This window comes from Xyrauchen texanus, chromosome 28 (genome assembly GCF_025860055.1).
Source record: "Xyrauchen texanus isolate HMW12.3.18 chromosome 28, RBS_HiC_50CHRs, whole genome shotgun sequence".
Lineage (NCBI taxonomy): Eukaryota > Metazoa > Chordata > Actinopteri > Cypriniformes > Catostomidae > Xyrauchen > Xyrauchen texanus.
The window spans coordinates 22,980,731-23,004,968 of record NC_068303.1 but is presented as its reverse complement, the minus strand read 5'-3'; positions in this window follow the sequence as shown (position 1 = coordinate 23,004,968).

The window sequence follows — 24,238 nt, the reverse complement described above, 5'->3', positions numbered from 1 at the left end:
CTCCTGAGCCATCCTTGGCTCCGCCTCCTAGGCCTTCCTTGGCTCCGCCTCCAGAGCCTCCCTCAGCTTCGTCTCCAGAGCCCCTCTCAGCTCCGCCTCCGGGACCTGTCCCTGTCCCGAGGCCGCCTCCCAGGCCTCCTGGACCTGTCCCTGTCCGGTGGCCGTCTCCCAGGCCTCCTAGACCTGTCCCTGTCTTGTGGCCGCCTCCCAGGCCTCCTGGACCTGTCCCTGTCTTTTGGCCATCTCCCAGGCCTCCTAGACCTGTCCCTGTCTTGTGGCCGCCTCCCAGGCCTCCTGGACCTGTCCCTGCCCCTTGGACTGCCCCCTTGCCCTCTGCGCCCCCGGACTTCCTGTCTGCCCCTTGTGCTCCCCCTGGACTGCCTCCTTGCCTTTGTGCCTCCGTGGACTTCCTGATTGCCCCTTGTGCCTCCTTGGTCTGTCTCTGTGTCCGTTGTGCCTCCTTGGTCTGTCTCGGTGTCCATTGTGCCCCCTCTGGTCTGTCTGTTCTCCCCCTCGTCTAGCCCCCCTCTCCTTGAACGTTTGTTTGTTTTTTCTATTTTTTGTTGTTGTTTAGGACCGTCTGGAATCCGGTCCTTTTGAGGGGGGATTATGTCACGTTCCTGTGTTGTCTGCCCCGTGTTTTCTGTTTTACTCAGCACGTCACATTCCATGTCACGTTCCTTCTGGTCCGGTCCGTGTTTTCACCAGTCATTGTCTAGAAAACTACACATCCCATCTCTCCTTGCCCTCACCACCTGCCAGTACTCACTCATTGTTTTCACCTGCGTATCGTTTAGTTCCATCACCTCTGTGTATATAACCCTGTTTATTTCTCAATTCCCCTGCCGGCCTTAAATGTTTGTGGATGCTTGGTTCTGTGCTCTCCGTCATTGTTTCTCCTACCTGATTAACCCATCGTATGTCTTTTGTGTTATTTTGCTTTATTTTCCCCATCGCGGGTATTTCCTTTGTTCCTGTTGTATCTGTTTCATCTTTTGCTTCAATAAAAACCACTGCACCTAGATCCTCGCCCCTCGTCTGCCTTCACCTACATGTGTGACAGCTTCCTGCAGGGAGCCCTAAGATGGGGCTGAGAGCTGTTCCTGGGCTGGGGTCAGAGCTGCCTGGGGTTTCACTGCCCGCTGGAACGGGGATCTTGAGCCACAGTGGAGCAAGATGTGTTGAATGGCCTCTGTCTGTTTCTTCACCATTGAGAACTGCTGGGCAAAGGCTGTAGGCGCCCCAAACGCTGCCTCTGTGTGATCTCTGCCCAGATACGAGAGGCAGCACCCGTGTCCGTCAGAAGTAGAGAGGTAATGACCGCATCCAGGAATGACACAAAGATGGAAGGGCATCTTGAAAAAGACCCGTCTTTAAAAAAATGTCCAACGTCAATGTGTTTACTCTTTTAGAGAAATATATTATTTGTATTATTAGGGCTATCAAAGTGCTCAGGGGCATAGTATGTACTGACGTGTAGAAGAAGGGAAAAGCTGCGGAAATGTGCAGTATTTCCAACAGCGTATCCTCTTTAGAGGTGAGTGGAACAGCAATGGGTTTTACTCCGCTTGCTGAAACACAACTGCTTGGCTCCGAAGAAAAAATCTGTCTGAACACGCACGCTTCCCTCCTTTTATACCTGTATGTTCGGGGGAAGGGCATGCAAATTCTGTTCGCCAACTCTCATTGGCCTTTTTTCAAAGATAAGAGGTAACCGAGGCTCTCAAGAGAGACCCCCTAGTGTCACTACATTGACACAACATCGAGTGAGTGACAGAAGAGGAACCCAAAAAACAAAAATCTAACAAAAATAGTATCATAAAGTTTGCATATTTAGCTCAGTAATTGAAAGCTGCCATAATGAGGGTTCCAATTTTTCAATGAGTGGCCTGTCTCTTCCTTATACTGTCTCTGACATAATCCATGTTCACATGGTGGTGAAATTAAACCTCCATTCGGATAAGTTTCACAAACCAAGTAATTTTAAGCAAATAAATGTTAGAGCTCAGGATGTAATTGGTTGCAAGGTAATATATAGAAATCTAAATGTTCTTTAAAATTTGCAGGTTCAGATGACAGTCTATGTTGTTTTGATGTAGGAACTAAAGATTCTATAACACTGTACCCAAGAGCAAAGCACGTTACCTAAGGTTTTTCAAGGGGGAATGTCCCTATAGTTTACTGTACTTTGGTTTGGATTACAAAACTTCTCTGCTGGTAAATGAAGAATAAATAGAATACTTTACATAATTGCTGCTTTCTTCCAAGTCTGTCTGCTCATAGAAGAAAAGATCTGAAGGAATATTGGGTCTTGTTTCATATATGTTGGCACAGGAACAATACCTGACCAAGCATTTTTAATGGAGGACCACCATTTATTTAGTCATCATAAGTGTGTGAAATGTATTTGTATATGACTAACCAAACGGGTTTGCTGGAGCTTTTGCCAATGGCAATTCCTATGGGGCGGGATGTGGTAATGAATGACCCCTGTGTTTCTGCTATTCTGTGTGATTTTGTCCCACTGCTCAATTGTTTACTTAAATGTAGTGTACAATTTCACTGTCTGAATGGAATTTTTTTTTTTTTTTCATGCATTTGAGAGTTTTTGCTGTATATTATGCACTATTACCCTTTGTTTAAACTCAGCCATGAGTGAAACTATGTCAACTGTCATAATAACAATAACAAATAATCTGCTGTGGTAATTCACACTATATAATCTTTCTGGCAGATGATTTGTGGTGCAAAATCCTCTGAATGTGTTTTAATCTGCTCTCAGCTCATGTTGGTAGCAGATTCTCTTGATAGGTTTTTATGTTGGAGATTATTTGAGGCAAGTTGTGTAAGTGACAATGTGAAAACTGAACCTTCTCCAGCTGGAAGGCAAATAGAAAACCCTCAACATGGAAACCAAGCTCAGTTTACAACCTATTAGATCTAAACCACATGATAGACTTGAGGGTTTGTTAAAGAAGGAACTTGTTTTGTATGTCTGTTTCTTTTCCAGAATTTATCAGACAGGGATTTATAAAGCTAATTTGCCTGTGGGAATAATTCAGATCCAGACAGATTAAGTTAAAGAAATATTCTGGATCCAATACATGATAACCTCAATTGACGGCATTTATTTCATAATGCTGATTACCACAAAACAAAATCATTTAGAGTAGTCCTTCGTTCCAAAAATAAAAAAAAAAGCAAAGAAATAAAAAGAAGCAAAAATCTAAGAAAAAAAAAATGAAAATCTAATTTTTATTTGACAGCCTGTCAAATAAAAATTCGAAATTTGAATATTTGTCAAATTTAAGAAAAATACGCACATTCGAATGCTAAAAATGCGCATTTGATTTCTGGATATGTGCCAAGCACTGGCGATGACTTCAAACCGATCACATTCTTGCGCTAAAAATTCCTAGATAGTTTAACAGAAACCAGGTGTCTTGAGATGCATTTTAAAGTTCTTTTTAACTTGAGACAACATCTGCTTGAGAAGCTGAATAATCCAAAACAAAGTGAAACATTTATATATATATATGTAGAAATATAGAAAAGTTCCCTCTTCTTTAGACCCATTTTATTTTCAGAAGGAACTACTGGAATCACTGGAGGACAACTGGTCCAGTTCCACTGAGTCAAATCCTTTCAATGTGAGTGTGTGGGTCTCTAGCTTGAGCTCAGCAAGGAAGCCAGTCACAAGACTCTGGTTTGTTTTGCAGAGTCTAGACAGGCTCCAGGCAAAAAAAATCAAGGCTTTTGATGCACTCTGTCAGAGCCCTGCTGATCCTCAAGAGAAGAACTCAACTCCCAAGACTCACATTGTCCTTAAATGTCTCTGGAGACAGTGCTCTGTTGGATAACACCAACGTCATTCATTTATGACAGAGTTTTGCTCTCCCAATATAACCAGGTCAAAGAACATGTACAAATATCATCCACAAACAGATTTGTAATGTTTTATTTTCTTTCCTCCTGTTGGAGAGACCTAACTAGAGTCTTTCATTTTCTTAAGATAATATGAGTGGTGCTTTCCGATGCAAATCTTGCCACCACAATGATAGGATGTTGTGGGTGATTGCCTGGGTATTACTATGCGGTTGATTGGGTGTTTTGTGTGGTTGCTTACTGACCAAATTCAACAGAGCACACCCTGAATTCTCTTTTGATATTCTGGTTCCTAGATATGGCTCGGTTATCTCCTTCAGTGTTAGTTTGTGGGAATTTTTTTTCTCTGTTTTATCATCTGCTATGCAAAATGTATCCACTCCAAGTCCAATTGTTTAGAAATGTATTAACACACTTCTCCTCAACAAGCTGCACTAATTGCAGTATCATTCAACAGTTTGGGACAAGATGGGGCCATTCAGACCAAGCATTTTCTTGTTCTACAAAAAAGCTAGATGCAGTGCAACTAATATGACAAAACACAGGTGTCTCAACAGGTTATTTTTAACTTGACACAGCATCTTTAAATCATAACGCCACAACGCAAAATTATTAAATATACAGTAAGACATGCTGCAATGATCAAATGACGTCCGACTAGCACGTTTTCATAGAAAAATAGCATAGATGGATGCAAAAACATTTTTGGTGTGAATGGCTCCTCACATAATGTGGGAGCCTAAGGTATACTTCATTTTTGATGCAAACACTTCGAATAGGCCTACAGTGGTACACTAGCCTTTCAAAGTAATCTTAATTTGACTGTTCACACAGTTACACATGCGGTTGGCGCATGCATGCTACGACTGCTATGAGAGACTATTTCTCTTCAAAAGTGTAGACCCATAAATGTGTTTTTATATTCCTTTGTAGTATTATACATACAGAAGAATTGAAACGACATGATTTGAATCTAGGATTTTCAACCTTTGCAATCCTGGAATTCTTCACCGTCATGAATTAAACTGCCCAGGCATCATCATTGGTCAGAAAGGCCGCTCAGCCTGACCTTCTGAATTTCCACACAGAGTTAAAGCAGAAGTTTCCTTGAAAGGTTTCCAAAAGACAATCAGATTTGCAGGACACGAACATTAACATTTAATCTTAATCCAGGAACATTTTACACAAAATCACAGAACTTTACCAATTTAGCCTTCTAAAATGTACAGAATGCATTTAAATCCACAATTTATACAAGACCTAGTCTTGCTAGGTAATTCTGAAAATTCCATTGAACTGTGGTAAATTGTATAACTGAAAAATAAATGATTACAGTCTGATGTACCTCTTTAAAATGTGTGTAAGGTTTTATCCATGTGGTATAACCAATAAATTAACCAGTATGATTTATAACCAGGGATTTTCATGTTTTTTTAACTACACGTATAATATCCATGAAAAAAATGTCATGTTTAGTATGTAAGCGTTTGCTGGCGTATGCAGAGAAATCTGATGACAACGAATATCATGTGTCTTGTACCATTCTCAAGATATAAAAGTTCATGATTAAATATGCACTATTTTTGAGCAGGAGATTTTTTTAAGAATCTGAAACCAAGGATCATAAATAAAGTGTCGGAAAAGATAGCCCAGTTGACCATGTGACAAGTCACTTCTGATTGGAGCAGGACACCTTTGGGGATGCAGCCAATTTCAGTTCAAATGTTTCCAAACAGGAAGAACATGCTCTCTTCCTCTCTCCTCTCTCTCGTCGTCTCTCCTGTTCCGCTGACTGCTCAGACTTCGCTCTGACTCTTCACTCGTGGTCTTCTCGGGATCTCGTCGGAACCAGGTCTATGCCATGTGATGTCCAAGGAACATCGACGTCCCGAGAAAGCTCGTCATTCTCTACTGTTCACACACCCATGAAAAGGCCTCGCTTCAAAACCCACCTCATCATTCATACGGACAATAACTCTGATCTTACAGAGGTCCAAAACCTCGATGGAACTAACTTTCAACCAAGAACCATGCAACACAAAGAATGCAAGGAAACACCACTACACGCGAATACATCTCCAATATTGTGCTCAAAGCGCTGGTGTATTTATTAAATTCGTTGGGTAATCCGATAGCAAATCGATGAAGACTCAAAGAAGAGTAAATGGTTCTTCAGGTATTGTCAACAGACTCCATAAAGTTTGTTTTCACTGTATTGAGCATTTATTTCACATTCTGTCACTCTTCTCACCAAGTTGTCTCATGTATATATGTGTTAAATTAGATTTATGTTTAGAATAGTAATAAAGTTTGTCCAGTGTTAAAAGACAACGTGACTGTGGTATATATTGATAAATAATCTCATCCCAGTTTCTTAAAGATTTCGCTTTAAAGCTGTACAAAAATACGTGTGATATTATTTTCTATAAGCCATAAGCATAATATTACTCCAATAAGTGAATTAATCATAATTCATTTAGTAAAGCTAATTCCTTACAGTAGAAATTTTGAGATGATACAGCGCGACGTTGTATTACGATTTCAATGGTGGAGAATTTTATAATGACAAATAATCTAGTTATTTTAATTTATCTAATTTATAATAGTTGTCAAACGCAACTAATTTCATTATACATTTCATTACTAATAATGTACAATAAGGACAGTTTAATTTACTTCATAGCTCACATATTTCTAGACCCTAAATTCCCTTACATATAATGGTGTGAGAATGAGGGCACTTTAAATTTCTCTTCTAAATGTTGCATACCAAATATCCTTACACCTTCCACTGTTGTTTTTTCCACCTTGGAATCCTGTTGTTTACATCTTCTTCTAGTGCTCTTTTGTGACCGCACCGCTTCAGCTGTGAGTGTTGCCACCATGTGGACCCACTAATTAGTGCAAATAATTTGCACATTCAGAGTATGCACAGTTAGAAAAATCAGACAATGCTTTTCAGATGTTGGCATTGTTCCTGTAAGCTCGAGACATATCCAGCTGCAGACCCGCAGCCCCACCAGTTTCAGAACCCCAGTTTCAGAACCCCAGCGCCAGAACCTGAAGTGAGGGGCGGAGTTATTGACAATGAGACAAGCATGGCGGAGAGCATGGTGAGTTGTGTAACGTTTTTGACATCATGTTGTGAAAAATTATCGCATATATTAAGTTCAGCGTTTATCTGCTAAATATTTAATTTTGTGCATAACTTTATCATCTTAATGAAGCTTGAATATGTTGTCATACTTTACTGTATTAAAAAGAAAATTCTACGGATGGTTCGATACATTTTTGCGTGTTGTAAATGAGCCTTGCGGTGACATTTTGAAGACATCTTGTGAAGGTGTTAAAGTGTTTGTTCCACGTTCCTCTGTTAAATGCATTGTTTGTGAGTTAATGTTACCTTATAGTTGAGGAATTTTTTTTTACGTTGAGATTATTGTGTGGTGCTTTCATCTCTTGTAGAGACATTTCGAATGAATGAAGACCACAAGGAAAAGGCCCGCAACAATCTCCTGGAACAGTCAGAAGCTTCCAGAGAGCCCTTTCTATTTCATTTTGTGTTCAGGGATGACATGGAGTTATTTTAGGAAGAATGTAAGAACAAAATGGGCCTGAGAGTGAATTCCTCATTTGATACATTTTAAGTTTAATTTATACAGGATTGTCATGATAAAATGGGCCTAGGGGTGAATTGGTCATTTGTTGTATATATTTTTATTGTTTCTTTTAAAATTATGCTGAATTTTCTCTCTTTTTAGTTTTTTGACATGTTTTATTTTACATAAAGAAAAATGCATGCTGCACATGTTCTTGTGAAATAAAGTATATTTTATATAAAATGCCCATAAGTTTCAAGCATTTATTTTCACCATCATGATTAGGAAGTAACTCTCATAATACAATGAAACGGATAACTATATACAATTACATTACACAAGATCAATGTTTTAAAGTGCTTATTGTACTGTACCTTAAAGAATCATTATAACATACGTATAAAGTATGATGTTTCGTTTGTAATAAAAGCAAAGTACTCTCCAAAACGTTAGGTGGCGCTACTCGGTTTCGAACGTAAGCTCCGCCCCTCACTTCAGGTTCTGGTGCTGGGGTTCTGAAACTGGTGGTGTAGCCTACACTCCAAAACGTTAGGTGGCGCTACTCGGTTTCGAACGTAAGCTCCGCCCCTCACTTCAGGTTCTGGCGCTGGTGTTCTGAAACTGGTGGTGTAGCCTACTCTCCAAAACGTTAGGTGGCGCTACTCGGTTTAGAACGTAAGCTCCGCCCCTCACTTCAGGTTCTGGCGCTGGGGTTCTGAAACTGGGGTTCTGAAACTGGTGGTGCTGCGGGTCTGCAGCTGGATACTATTGGTAAGCTCAGGTGAATTTAATTGGCTGCACTGTGTTATTCTAGCCCAGATATAGCTACAGGCTCAGAAAAAATATTTATGAAAGTTTTTATTTTAAGTTCCTAATGGTGGGTTGTCTGGCTAATTTTACCTTCTTTATTGTACAGTATTTCCCTTTGTAATTGTAGGCTCTGTTTCAGGGTCGCTAGATTTAGTGTTGTTACGGGTGGTCATTTCAGGCATCACGGCCAGAGCGGGCTGCTGATAGGAGACTTCCTCTTTTTTGGCTGTGAGAACCCCGGCTTTTAATAACAGTCTGGTTGTATACTGTGCCTATTCAGGTCTGAGTCGAGAAGCTTCTGGAAATCTCTGTGTTTTTGAGTGTGGTTGTAGAAGAAATGTGGGTGTCTTTGTAATGGAAGCAGTGTCTGCTGATTTTTTTGGTAGGTTGGGTTTGAAATCCTCATGAGGACTTGAATTTATGTTCTTTTAAAAATGGTAATGTGTGCAGTCTCTGGTGGGATGGATTGTGTTATGTGTGAAATTTTGGTTATAGTGGCTTTCAGGATTTCACATCTGGTTAGCTAAAGGAGAGCTGTTTCATGTCCTGCTGTAGTACAGCATTCAAACAACCTGTCTGTCTGCATTATTTCTCCCTCAGAAATGCAAATAGACTGTTGCAGTTGTTTTTTGACTTATAGTGCTTGTTTGTGTGTTTGCATACATACTTAGCTGTAGTTTGTGGACAAATGTTCCTCATAGGTAAGCTAAATATGACAACCCCTAATTTATAATCTATAATTTATCATAATATATTATAATTAGCTATATAAAATCAATAGAAGTCTGCAGGATAGGCTTATTTAAATAGCTAAGAAAGTGTGTGTGTGTGTGTGTGTGTGTGTGTGTGTGTGTGTGTATGTGTGTGTGTGTGTGTGTGTGGTCAGGTATGTTCCAGTCAGGCTGGTGTAATAGGTTGTTCTTGGCATTGTGGTAGAGCTATAGTGCTTTGATTTTTGTGTGTGGGACACTTAAACTACAAATGTCCTGGCATAAAGGGGTGTGTGCTTATATGAGAGTGTGTAATGTACCCTCCTCCTTGCTTCTACCCTATGTTTTACAATCATCTACACAACCTTGTTCCCTATCGTCCCACCATTACACCCTTAAATTGTGCAAGAGGTGCTCAGCATATCACCATGATGGTTCTGTGTGGGAGAGGGTAATCACAGAGATATGGACCACACCCTGCTGCAAGAAAACATCATCAACTCTTAATGTGCACGTGTATATCCCATCCACTTCAGAGAAAACCAATATACCTCACACACAAAAGAGAGGACATTGACATCTCTCTTGACAGACTAGAATAATGACCACAAAAGAATCCCGTTGTGAGAATCTGTTATGAGAGAAATAAAGCAAGATTGATTTAGGAGTAAATAAATGCAAAAGTTGTTGTAATCATTGTGTATTAAAGGTTAGTGCCTACTCTCTGGGATTTATCTTCCTCTCAGGGATTCTCATATTAAAACAACATATGAGAGCATATGAGAAACAGATGAGAAATATTTGTGATGTATGTTTTTGTTATCTTGTGTGTATGCCAGTTTGTTTGCCTATTTTTAGATTTATATCTCAGTTACATTCCATTTATTTGTGCTAAATTTTTTATCTTTATCTTAAGTTTGGCAGAATGATGTTTATCTTTATGGAGATGATAGAGATTATAGACACTAAAATTGCCTGTAAACTTTAATTGAGCTATTGAACCCGCCAATCAAACAGCGAACGTTACATCTCTGAGTCCATATCGTGTCCTTTTAGCCATAGTGCCGTTGTGTGTTTGTGTGTGCATTCTGTCATTTATAAGGACATACATCAACAAAAATGTTACATCACATAAAAAATAATGATGGCCTTCTAGAAACCTTTTACAACAGTTGCAACAAAGAATCAGTTTTATAGTTAGATCACACAGAGCCAATTTCAAATACCTGTTAACTTCATTCCACACCTCTACAGTATTCCCAACAAAAGTGATTTTAGTATTCTTCATTAGTTTTTTGAGGGAATCAGAAAATTGCCAAGGCTCATGGTTTTTTGGTTTCAAATTGTATTTGTACCCAGTGTATATATCGATTGCAAAATCAGGAAAAAAACAGCTCTTAACTGTCCTTCCTAAAAGCACCACAGCAAATTGGGCAATTTTAACAGAACGAATGACCAACTATGGATCTAGCAGGGTTCCTCATGGAGCTGACACAGGCAGACTTGACTGTCCGGGAGTTCTCCTACTTTTTCACCAATGTGGCCAGTTGCACCGGCTGGGATGACCACACTCTGAAGGTGGCGTACCGGTTCGGTGTTCCCAAACACCGGTGGTGGAACTCCCGGAAACCGGAGACTGCACCTGGCGGGAGTACGTGGGACTCATCTTGGAGGAGTTCGCTGCCGGGGAACCACCTCTCCAGATCCCAGCTCCCGCCTCTGGGCTTTCCTCTCCAGCCACAGTGAGTGAGCCAACCCCCTCGCCTGCCGTGGTCAACGAACCAGCGCTGCTAACTTCATCCACCCGGAGGAGGAGGAGAAGAAAGGCCTCTGCTCTCCAGCCTCCGCTAACCACGGCCAACCAGCCAATGCCTGCAGCCCCGAAGGTCAGTGAGCCAGCGCCTGTAGCCCCCGATGTCAGTGAGCCAGCGCCTGTAGCCCCCGATGTCAGTGAGCCAGCGCCTGTAGCCCCCGATGTCAGTGAGCCAGCGCCTGTAGCCCCCGATGTCAGTGAGCCAGCGCCTGTAGCCCCCGATGTCAGTGAGCCAGCGCCTGTAGCCTCCGATGTCAGTGAGCCAGCGCCTGTAGCCTCCGATGTCCCTGAGCCAGCGCCTGTAGCCTTGACCGTCCAAGAGCCAGTACCACCCGAGCTTTCCAGAGCTCCGCCTTCCGAGCTTTCCAGAGCTCCGCCTTCCGAGCTTTCCAGAGCTCCGCCTTCCGAGCTTTCCAGAGCTCCGCCTCTCAAGCCTCTCGAGCCTCCCAGGGCTCCGCCTCTCAAGCCTCTCGAGCCTCCCAGGGCTCCGCCTCTCAAGCCTCTCGAGCCTCCCAGGGCTCCGCCTCTCAAGCCTCTCGAGCCTCCCAGGGCTCCGCCTCTCGAGCCTCTCGAGCCTCCCAGGGCTCCGCCTCTCGAGCCTCCCAGGGCTCCGCCTCTCGAGCCTCCCAGGGCTCCGCCTCTCGAGCCTCCCAGGGCTCCGCCTCTCGAGCCTCTCGAGCCATCCAGGGCTCCGCCTCCCGAGCCCCCTACGGCTCCGCCTCCCGAGCCTCCAGAGCCTCCTACGGCTCCGCCTCCCGAGCCCCCTACGGCTCCGCCTCCTGAGCCATCCAGGTCACCGCCTCTAGGGCCTCCTCCCAGGCCCCCTGACCCGGCCCCTGACCTGTGGCCTCCTCCCAGGGCCCCTGACCCAGTCCCTGTCCTGTGGCCTCCTCCCAGGGCCCCTGACCCTGTTCCTGATGGGTGGCCAGCTCCCAGGCCTCCTGACCCTGTTCTTGCCCGGTGGCCAGCTCCCAGACCACCTGACCCTGTTCCCGTCCTGTGGCCTCCTCCCAGGCCTCCTGAACCTATCCTTGCCCGGTGGCCAGCTCCCAGACCACCTGAACCTGTCCTTACCCTTTGTGCCCCCTTGGACTGCCTGTCTGCCCCCTGTGCCTCCTTGGACTGCCTGTCTGCCCCCTGTGCCTCCTTGGACTGCCTGTCTGCCCTTTGTGCCCCTTGGACTGCCTGTTTTCCCCTTGTACTCCCTTGGTCTGTCTGTTTGCCCCTTGTGCTCCTCTGGTCTGTCTGTTTGCGCCCCCCCCCACTCCTTGGACGATTTTTTTTTTTCATTTATTTTTTTTTCTCTGAGGAGCGTCTGGAAGCCGCTCCTTTGAGGGGGGGCTATGTCACGATTCCCTTGTTGTCTGCCCTGGGTTTCACTTGTCATTGTTAAATGTACTACACTTCCCAGAATCCACCTGCTATCACCACTGCCATTTTGTTCATTGTTCTCACCTGTGTCTAATTCAGTCATCATTCCCTGGTTATTTAAGCCCTGCTTTTTGTTCACTCCTTGTCGTTCGTTGAATGTTGTCAAGCTTGATCTGTGTTTCCCTGCCTGAGTTCTTAGTTTATGTTTGTTTCCCCATCGAGGGTTTTTCCTTTGTGTTTATTTTGATTTTGCTAAATAAAGAAACCTGCATTTAGATCCTCTCTCCTCGCTGCCTCATTCGTAACACTTGCATTGTAAGGACCAACAGAGCTGAGATATATTTTTTTTTTTATAAAATTTTGTTTGTGTTCATCAGAAAAAAGTCGGACACATCTGGGATGCCATGATATTGAGTAAATAATGAGTGAGTTTTCTATCCATTTATTTGAGGGCTTGTTTAACCATATATACAAAAATGCTTCTTATGGAACATTTTGTCAATGATTTTAAATGTCTTTTGAATTAATTGTTCATTTTTGTCCCATCATATTGTTGACAGTTCTTAGCTACTTGCTATTATACATATACTCATTGTTTCATTGTGTATGGGTCATTTATTGATGAATACAATAGCCTAAATATAATTTTTGTGAATCATGTGTTCATGATTGTCTCATATTTCATCAAAACTTGCTCTTCACATAGTTAAATATTGAAAGTCTGGGTCTTGGACAAAGCTAAAACAATAACATCTATACATACTGTAAAAGGCATTTGGAAAGTACAAAAAATAAATGAAGGCATGGTATGGTTTTAATAGAAATCTGAAAAATAACACATGGGACATGAAATTGCCTATATTTGTACACTCATATGTGCTCACACTACAATATGCATCCACGTGTGCTTGTTTGTTTTTCTGTTTTTTTTCTTCTGTTTGTTTATTTTTATCAAGGGTATGTTACAGATTCTAATGAGCACATGCAAAGTCTGGCAGGTCTTCATGTGTGTGCGTAAGCATCGCTGTGTGGAAATGTAGTGTAATTAATCCTGTAAGTGGGTGTAATTGGAGAATAACTGACCTGGTTTGAATGTTGCAAATGACTGAAATTTTCGTAGCGGTATCTGGGGGTTGTTTGTTTCCTGTTTTTGATAAACACTTAATCACCACCCACAAAATAAGTCATTCTCCACACTCCACCCAATAAATATGGCATTGTAACAGCACATCATTGTACAACAGCGGGTATAAGATTCGGTCCATATTTCTTTTGGATTTTCTGTTTCTTTAAAGTATGTTTGTTACATTCCAATTAGGGCTGCACAATTCATCGAAAAACTAATCGCGATTATGATTACGGCTGCCACGATTATGTAATCTTGAAAATTGACGATTGCAGCGTTCAATTTAAGTCTGCTCCTGTTGCGTCAATGGTTTCTATTTGCAAAATGTTTTTGCAGTGGTTAAGTATTCTGACCAATCACTAACATGTCCGTTGAGCAATGAAACAGCAATGGCCAATCGGAACCACTTAGATTAGTCCTTCGTCCTATCAGTAATGACAACTGATCCTAATGTGCAAGTTTTAAAATGTCTGAATGCCCAGATGCTTGCTTTATTTTCTTGCTCTGTTCGCGCATCACACGAAAATGAATACTGAAGAAACATCACCTGACACTTGAAAAGAAGCTGTAGAACAAGAACGAAAAGCACTTTGTAAGTATTTTGGATTCATTGCATATTGCACCTCTCGCTTTGAACGTAGATGTTAAATACACTGCAAATGACAAAATTTAAATTACCCCGGTGTAAATAATTGAGTTGTTATGCTGATTAGACAGCTTTGTTTTTAATGAGAGCATCCGTGAGAGTGCAGAACATTGTGTGGAGCACCACTGCGCTCGTGTCGAAATGCAGGTCTCAATCAGTGTAAACCTGCAGTGAGTGACCGCAGTCATTGTAATGTGACAATTTGTCGCATTGCTCGATTTCTGTGTACAATTTATTAAAAATGTAATAACAGATTTTGTAATAACATGTTAACAAGTAGGCCAAAGTGAATTTGATATGTACAAATTAGCAATAAATTAATTCAGCTTAACTGATCTAAGTGTGTTTTGGAGTTGTAGTCAACCTAAAGAATATGGCATGAATAACATATTTCATATGACCCATTTGCCACACAGCTGGTATTGGTAGATTTAACATTTTCACGAATCGCACAAACTCCAATCGCAAATGACTGTTTTTAATTTACAAAGTGCAACCACTGAAACCAAAAATTATCTTACAATGATCTTACATGAACAAGATCACCATTGAAGATCTAACAGGATGAATGGTCCCCTGTCTAGCCACTTAAGGGCTTACTGAATGCAGTAACTTTGTCGATTTAAATCAGCTGTTAATAAGTATGAATATTGAATATGCCATATTATTTACTGTACGTGGACTAATAATTTAAGCAGTAATTTAGCAATAATTACATTTATTCTATACCAATTTACAATAATTTTAATTTGCCTTACCTTAACAAACATTATTACAAATAAAATACAATACAATATAATGCTTAAAAGATGCTTAAAAGAAGCTGGAGCTCAGCTCCTATCCACCATTGAAATCTGCTACTCTGAAGAACCACACGGTTACTTACTTGTGACGTCACAGTAATTAAAAATGTTAATCAACATTAATAATCCCGATTACAATGTCTAGAGCAATAATTGACAATTATGATTTGTGCTATAATCGTGCAGCCCTAATTCCAATACACCTAAAACGCTGCTGAGTTCCATAAAATAACACCTCATTATTACTTGAGCAATCACATTTTGGAACACGTTTTATAAAATTGAATCTTTGCATGTATGAAGACAGATTTTAAGTTGTTCAAAATACTTAGTTAAAGTCCATTCTTAACTGCTCAGTCATGCATTTCCAGGAACCGTCAACTTCCCCTACCACATGTATGCACACACTGGACGGTAAATGGAGGTTGTAATGGGAATGGGTAATAAATATTAAATCTTAAAATTATTTTTGCAGAGCAACACTGCCCTCCATAGGTTAGAGTATTAGTGCAGCACACACACACACACACACACACATACACAGTAACACACACATATACAAACTCACTGAACCCCCTTGTGAGGACATATAGCCCGGGGAACACTGCAGGAGAGGAGATGAGAGGGGGAGGCAGAGCGAAGAAGAGGAGGAGGGAGATTTGGGGGTAAATTGGAACCATACTGCTCCTCCGATGCATTCCAAACGGACCCCTCGTCTTCCTGGAATACATACCGAGTCGACATACACACAAATGCACACAGAGGGTCCAGTCTTAACTCTGGCATGTAAACCATGCTAACCATGTGTGCATTTTTTTACGACATGCAAAAGCAGTTCAGCCCTATTGCACTGACACTCTAATTACCTACCGAAAAACAAACAAACAAACGGCATACTTGACTGCATTTCAAAGATTTGTGGTCACTGAAGGTTGTTGTGCTGGAAATGTCTATACCCCTGGACATCTACTGGCTCATTAAAGATCTTTTTAAGAAGTCTTGAGGTTCACAAAGCTATTGACACATTTCTATACACTACCAGTCAAAGGTTTGGACACACCAAATCATTCTTATTATTATCACTTTTATTAGTTATTACTTATCACTCTTGTTATTACTTATCACCTTATTCTAGAGCTGTCAAAATTGACAAGTTAACTTATGCAATTAATTTAAACTAATTGTTCTTAATTGCATTGAACTTATAAACCAATTTTTACAGTAGATTCTGACATTTTAATCAGCTCTGTGTGAATTCCGTGGAAGGTCTGTTGACAAAGTTCATATCATTTAAAAAGTTTTCCCATTGACGCTGAGCTTTCGAGCATCAGCGAATGAACAAGATGTTGTTCATTTTCGGAATGGCATAATACCATACTATTCTTCTTACTGTTTATTTTATACATAGATACGACAGAAGCAATAAGAGTAGAATGGGTAGTATTATGTTCCAGACATGGCCACTGTCTTTGCGCTTTGCGGAGTTCAAAGCAGAGCTTGATGACCTGATGCAAATCATGTGAATAGCCAAAGTCTGCCAGCCAATTAATAATGTGGAGAATGAGGGTTTAAGAGATTTAATGTGTATTGCTATGAAAACGCAACCTAGGGACTCTAGTTCTTTCAACTGGTCAACCTCCCACTTACACTTTGGGAAACGTTTAATGTTAATTGCATTGATGCTCTTTTGGTGAATTTCTATCTTTATACGATGTGTTTGGAAAATGTCAATAAACCATTATTTTTTATAATATATTTTTTTTATTAATTCTTACAATAATAAAGAAAAGTAAAAACAAATATACATACAATTAACATTTAAACCCCAAAACCACCCCTCCCAATCCTCAACCCTGCCCTAACCCCCAACAAACATCCCTGTGGTCACACATGAGTATATACATAACAAAAGCAAACAAATACACAAACAAAAATATATATATATATAATAATCATACACATTTAAAATTAAACTACTCTCTCCACCAGCCCACCCCGAGTGCCCTCCAAAAATTCTAATAGTTGCCCCATTTCCCAACAAACAAATCCAAGTTACCCCGTCTTCCAAATGACACCTCTTCAAAAGCTGCCACCCTCCACATCTCCGTGCACCCCTCCTGAATTGGGGGCACTACAGCTGACCTCCAACCCCTCAAAATAATCAGCCTGGTTATCATTACTGTCATGTTTTTCATGTGTTTTATTTTGAAAATAATGTTGTAATGTCATGTGATTTCTGTTCCCTCATGTGATCTTGTCATGGGTTTTCCATGTTCATGTGTCTTGTTTTCGTTGGTTCATCGTTTGATAACTTTTTTATTAGTCTTGTCTTTTCATTGGTTTAAGTTAATTTAGTCTTGTTATCTTGTTTATAGTTTAGTTTTGCATTGGTCATATTTGTCATGTGTTCTCCCATGCCCAAGCATTTAAGCCCTCATGTTTTCTATTGTCCTTTGTCAGGTATTGTGTATGTAACTTTGTTGTATCTTGTGTAGTCAAGCCAAGTCCAGTCAAGTCATGTTTTGTTTATGTCAAGTCTTTATTCAAGTCATTGCAAGGTTTGTTTAGTCGTTTGTGGTCATGTTTTGTTTTGATTCACATTTTTAGTCAGGGTTTTTGGATATCACGTTTTGGAAATAAACTGCAATTGGTTCATCACTTTACCATCATCTCTTCGTCTGCCTGTCATTGCCTGCCAGCATCATTACACCATACCTTATCACCCATAATGAACCCAGCATGCGTCACTTTGTGATGCATTCAGCTCCTGCGCATACGTCAGGCGAATCGATCCTTGGAAGAATATGTGGGGGACTTCTGCTCTCTGGCCAGCGAAGTTGGCTTTAATGAGGTTGCCCTCAAAGACTCAAAGTTTCCATTTGGACTGAGTGAGCCAATCTCATCATTGATGCCTTGTTGTCACAGTGCCCTCAATCTGGCTCAATATATTGACCTTGCCCTGGAGATCATTGGTTCCACATTCACTGTGGGGGAGTTGGAAGCTGAGCCAGAGTTCCATGACATGACTGCCAAGCCAGAGTTTCACGTCATGGCAGCCAAGCTAGAGTTTCACGTCATGGCCAGCATTGCCTGCCTCGTCCGTCCCAGAGCCAGCATTGCCAGCATCGTCTGTCCCAGAGCCAGCATTTCCAGCCTTGTCCGTCCCACAGCCTGTGCTGCTAACTTCAGCCTCCGGGAGGAGGAGGAGGAGAAAGACTATTGTTTTAAAATCTTTGCCCATGTACATGGCCACAGAGGTCGTTTCCAAGTCTCTGCCCATGTACACGACCATGGAGGTTGTTTCCAAGTATCTGCCTATGTATACAACCACAGAGGTAATTTCCAAGTCTCTGCCCATGTACACAACCACAGAGGTCATCTCCGAGTCTCTGCCCATGTACACGACCACAGAGTTCTTTCCAAGTCTCTGCCCATGTTCACGACCACAGTGGTCATCTCCAAGTCTCTGCTCATGTACATATGCCCATGACCACAGAGGTCGTTCCCGAGTTTCAGTCCATACCCACGACCCCAGAGGTCATTCCCGAGACTCTGTTCATGTTCACGACCACTGAGGCCTTTCCCAGTCATCCAGGACTCTTAGATTCGACCCTCCCATGGCTCCGCCTTCCACGACTTTGCCCCAAGTCATGGCAGCCATGCCAGAGTCAGCTCGAGGCCATATCACAGCCACACCAGAGTCAGCTCCAGGCCATATCACAGCCACCCCAGAGTCAGCTCCAGGCCAAGTCACAGCCATGCGAGAGTCAGCTCCAGGCCACGTCACAGCCACTCCAGAGTCTGCTCCATACCATGTCAACGCCACTCCTGAGTCTGCTCCATGCGGTGTCACACCTAGGCCTATTCCATACCATGTCACAGCCATGTCTGAGTCTCCTCCATGCCATGTCATGCCTCATCCTCCTTTATGCTATGTCACAGCCACACCTCAGCCTGTTCCATCCCATATCACAACCATGCCCCAGCCTGTTCCAAGCCATGTCTTAGCCAAGCCCCAGACTGCTCCATGCTATGTCACAGCCAAACTTCAGTCTGCTCCATGCCATGTCTCAGCAATGCCACAGATTTCTCCATGTCATGTCACAGCTGAACCTCAGTCTGCTCCATGCCATGTCAGAGCCAAGCTTCAGTCTACTCCATGCCATGTCACAGCCAAGTCCAAAACTACTTCATGACTTTTCACAAGCAAGCCTTTGCTCCACGGTCCAGGCCCGCCTCTGCTCCATGGTCCATGCCCGCCTCTGCTCCACGGTCAAGGCCCACATCTGCTCCATGGTCCAGGCCCGCCTCTATTCCATGGTCCAGGCCCCCCTCTGATCTACAGTGCAGGTCCAGGTCCGCCTCCACTCCACGGTCCAGGACCGCCTCTGCTCCACCTGGGACCTCCATCCCTACGGCTCCGCCATGGTCCTCAGCCTCATTGACTATGCCTTGTCTCGCCAGGCCATGCCCCATGCCATGTCTCGTCAGGCCTTGTCTCAGTACGTCACACACGGTCCAACTCTGATCCTTCAACCAGAATTCCTGGATCTTAACCAAAAAACATGGGCCATGTCTCTATCCTCTGATTGGCATCGCCAGCAGGTGGGTGTGTCTTTAAGGCCAAGTCTATATAATCTAGGGGGGTCCAATAAAATCTATGTAAAATCTTGAATTGTATAAGGTGCACCCTTGTATCTCTAGATGCAGCCTTGACATTTTTTAGACCCTAGCCCACACACCCTCCTCCAAAACCAAGTTGAAATCTTTCTCCCATTATCTCTTGATAGAAGTTAAAGCTCCGTCCCCCAGGGAAACTGATGCCTCATGAACTTTTTCAAAAGCAGTAATCACCATACCCAGAGTATCTGCCGCTTTATGCTACTCACAAAAATAGTACAGAGCAGGTGGCACAGTTGAAAATACCCATAAAACTAAGATCTGGGAATCCCAAAATGTTGAACCAAATTTTTAAAAGATCTCAACACTCCACCCTCATATAGGTCACTTAGCGTATTAACCTCCCTCACAATCAACTCTGACCAGCAGAAAAGGGACTTATTAATACATAATTTGGGGTTCTGCCATATTCTTGAGCTACATTTAAGTAAATGTCTGAATTAAATATGTGCAAATGCGAAATAACAGGTGTAATTTAACTTCTTCTATTAGTTTGATAGAAAGGCTTTGCAATGGCGAAATAGGGGCAAGATCTTCCTGTTCAATACAAAACCAGGGAGAGGCATTCCTTGCTTTTAAAAAAAGTTACTTTTTTCTTTTGCAAGAATCTGAAAGGAAGTGTGACCAGCCCATCATGTGATCTTTTTATTGTTTCTCTCTCTCTCTCTCTGTAGCCTTTCTCATATTCACAGATGACCAAGCCAGTTCACGCTCTTGAGTTATCAGGCATGTTTTTTAAAAGTTTATCCACTCGCAATTCCAGACTCAAGTCTGCACTTTAGAACAACAAGCCTGTTTATTGTATAGGCTTTTGCTCTCCTTTGTCTTGTTCCCCTTCTTTTTGTCAAATTTTTGGAGTAATGGAGTTGGGCCTCTCTCTAGCACTGCCAAAACTCTGTCTGGAACACATTACAGCTGAGATCCAACACATGGCAACTGTTATAGAGAGAAAGGAAAAGCAAAGAGAGCAAAAGAAAAACAGAGCAGGTTTAACATTTGGTTTTAGTGTCAGTATGACTCCCCACCCTCCGTCATTCTCCACTCTTGTGATTTCTGGTCCTTTGTTTCATGTCCTGCACCATCACTTTCTCTTTCTCCTAACCATTATCTCATCCTATCATCCTTTCCACAATGATCTACTTATATTTTGTGCTTCGTTCTGCGATGCTCGTTTAGCTGGCCGTCCTGCTTGTGCAACCTCAAGCAAACCTTTCAGAGTGTTCCACAATGCTACAGCATGTTTGGTTTTCAATAAACCCAAAAAATGCATGTTACACGTCTCTTGGTCTCACTCAATTGGTTGCAAGTTGCAGCTACATCAAGTTCAAGGTACTGATGTTTGCATGTAATGTGTAAGTGGTCTCTCGGTTACAAAAGGAGCTGATTCACTCTTCATAAAACAAATCACAATTCTTCCATGAGTACTTGACACATTCTCTTTCTACTCTTGACAAAAAAGATGGATAAAATAGAAAGAAAGAAAGAAAGAAAGAAAGAAAGAAAGAAAGAAAGAAAGAAAGAAAGAAAGAATAAAAGTCAATTTATTTTTTCTCAGTGTCTCACATACACCTTTGTTGCTGCTTGTACTTTTTGTACTTTTCTGAGAAATCCTGCAACTTTGAGGACTAATGTACCCCTATGTTGAATCGCTTTTGTTGAATTATCACTCATTTGTAAGTCACATCGTTTAAGAGCATCTGCTAAATGAAATGCCTTTACTTGAAGTATTTCCTCAGGCTCCCCACCCCCAATAAGAGAGAATAAAGTTGTATATTATGTCACTCCCCTCATCAAGAGTGTTTGTAAAGTTTCCACTGCTTTATTAATATGACAAGCAGCACTTAAACTAGAACACACACACACACAATCCAGGAACTGATTAAAGGCAGGAAGAGGAGTAGCCAGTGATGATGAACAAAATGATAATGTCTGATTAGGACATGTATGAGTGTATGAGAAAAAACTTGCTTACTAATAATTGTAAAGTTACTTTAGTTTCGATAAGTTTATAACTAATGGATTGGTCAGAGATTGAAAATGTTAATTAGTCAAAAGAGAATGAGGGAATAAGGGGATAATCACACAGGACATGCTCTTGTGTTCAAAAACAGCAAGACAGCAAAAAAACAGCACAATGGAACAGAATGCAGGGGTCTCAAGGCACATTTCGAAACTTGGCACAGTGACAAAAACTGTGGCACTCATGACATGAAATGCAGACAAAATAGAGAGATGCATTGCAATGGCCAAAAATGTTCCCTGATGGAGGGAACGAGACATTGTGTCGAAGAAGCGACACTAGGGGTCTCTCTTGAGCGCCGAATATGCCTCTGATCTATGAAAAAAAGGCCAATGAGAAGTTGGCAGACAGTATTTGCATACTCCGCCGGGTATAAAAGCGGGGAAATACATTGAGGTGCCCACGAGGACGCAGCACTCCTTGTTGAGTGTGCTCGGACCCGCAGGTGGGGGGTCACGGCCTGGGTGTGATAGGCCAATGAAATGGTGTCCACTACCCAGTGGGAAAGCCTCTGTTTGGAGACAGCGTTCCCTTTCCGCTGTCTACCAAAGCAGACAAAGAGCTGCTCAGAACAACTAAAGCTCTGCATGCGGTCCAAGAAGGTACGCAAAGCACGTACCGGACACAGCAACGAAGGGGCTGGGTCTGACTCCTGCCGTGGCAGCGCTTGCAGTTTCACTACCTGGTCTCTGAAGGGCGTGGTAGGAACCTTGGGCACGTAGCCCGGTCGCGGTCTTAGGATCACATGTTGCCGGACCGAACTCCAGGCAAGTGTTGCTGGCAGAGAACGCTTGCAGGTCCCCGACCCTCTTGATGGAGGCAAGTGCGATCAGTAGGGCTGTCTTTAGAGAGAGGGCCCTGAGTCCAACTGATTCTTGCGGCTCGAAGGGGGGTCTCTGAAGGCCCACGAGGACCACTGAGAGATCCCAGGAGGGGAACAGGCTTGGCCGGGAAGGATTTAACCTCCGGGCGCCTCTTAGGAACATGATGATTACCCAAAGACTTGCCGTCTACTGCGTCGTGGTGGGGCGCGATAGCAGCAACATACACCTTCAAGTTGGAAGGGGACAGCCTCCCCACTTCAGGGCGTAAAGTTGCCTGGCAGAGGGGGCTCTGGCTTGGTTGATCTTGTCTACGATGGCAGGTGGTAGACAAGCTAGATCTTCCGCATTCTGTCCAGGAGCCAGACGTGGAGGTTCCAGAGGTCTGGGTGCGGATGCCAAAGCGTGCCCGTCCCTGAGAAAGAAGTCAAATGTAGTGACTGAAACAGTGGCACCCATGATGTGGAATGCTGGCAAAACAGAGAGATGCATCGCAATTTTCAAAACCCCATTTACACCTTGCATTGACATGCATTTCATATCTAGATAGTATCCGGATATTCTTTAGCTGGACTGCATTTACACATTGAAGTCAATTGTAGAGGCACAAACTGTGCCACTCATGATGTGGAATGCTGGCAAAATAGAGAGATGCATTGCAATTGTCAAAGTGCCATTTACACCTTGCATAATATGAGTTTAATATCCGGATAGTATCGGGATATTCTTTTTCCATTTACACCTTGCAGTCAAATGTGTCTCCATTGTGATCGGATAGAGATCCGATCAAAGCTACCCACTCAAAATGTAAAACGCTACTTACATATTACATAAGAGGCTGTGGTAAGTGAAAAGTCTCTTTTAGGGAATTTTAAAAACATTGGAGAATTCAAATGCTTTCCATAACTTTGACAGTCAGGAAATTAGGGTCACCAAAAACAAATCATCTCACGTTCTTTGTAAGCATTAAAAGTGTTTCTCATCTGAAATGCTTTTTCTTCAATCTTTCACATGAATGTCTTGTGAGTCAAATAGTGGTTAGAAAACAGGAGAGACACAAGCAATTAGGGAATTCAGGAGAGAAACAAGATACTCTATTCCATGTGTATTCCAATGGAATAATTCAGGTATTGATATTGTTCAGGTGACAAGATTGCAAGATGGCAGTGTCTGTTGTGATTTTCATATTGGAATGGCAAAATTAACAGAAAAGGCAAGAAACCGCATCACAGGAATTTAACAACGAAAGACTGAAGTGTAACCTCATCACAAAATTAATTACTTACATAGTTATATCTGGACAACAAGAACCTTTTTTGAAAGTGGTTAGAATTTGTTCCTGACCACCGTCTCATCACTGACGTGCGGTCTGAGTAGGCAAACTAGGCACTGCCTACCCTGCCAAAATTCAAAAATAAAATGTTTATTAAATAATAAACTTGTATTTATATTTTTACTTTTTATTCTTGTGATTTTTATATATGCAATATATGTGTTATTCCAATTGTTTAGACGTTATGATGACAAATGTAGCAGTTACGCATAATCAACTAAAAACTAATGGTAGAATAAGCAGTGCTTTTACGGTCCATTCATTGCAGACGACAAGCGGAAAACCCATGTTGCGCATGCGCACTTCGATCCTGTATTCTTTAAAATGTACGGCAAAAAGCACAAATCTGCTGTGCCTTTTGACGTAAAATATGTTATGCCCGTAATCATCTCCGTTACGTATCAGACATGGACCAATTAAAATCGAAATATTCCTGGACATTTGCGTAGCTAACGTCATTACACCACAGCTAGCCAAAATCAAAATCAAAATGACAGCACCGGCTGTAATCACGGAATTAAGAAATTTTTCCAAGCTCGATTTTAATTCCAAATATGAGTTAATTGCAAGAGGGAGGTCTACGCCAGCCTTAGATGGACTAGTACAGCAAAAGGGCCCAAA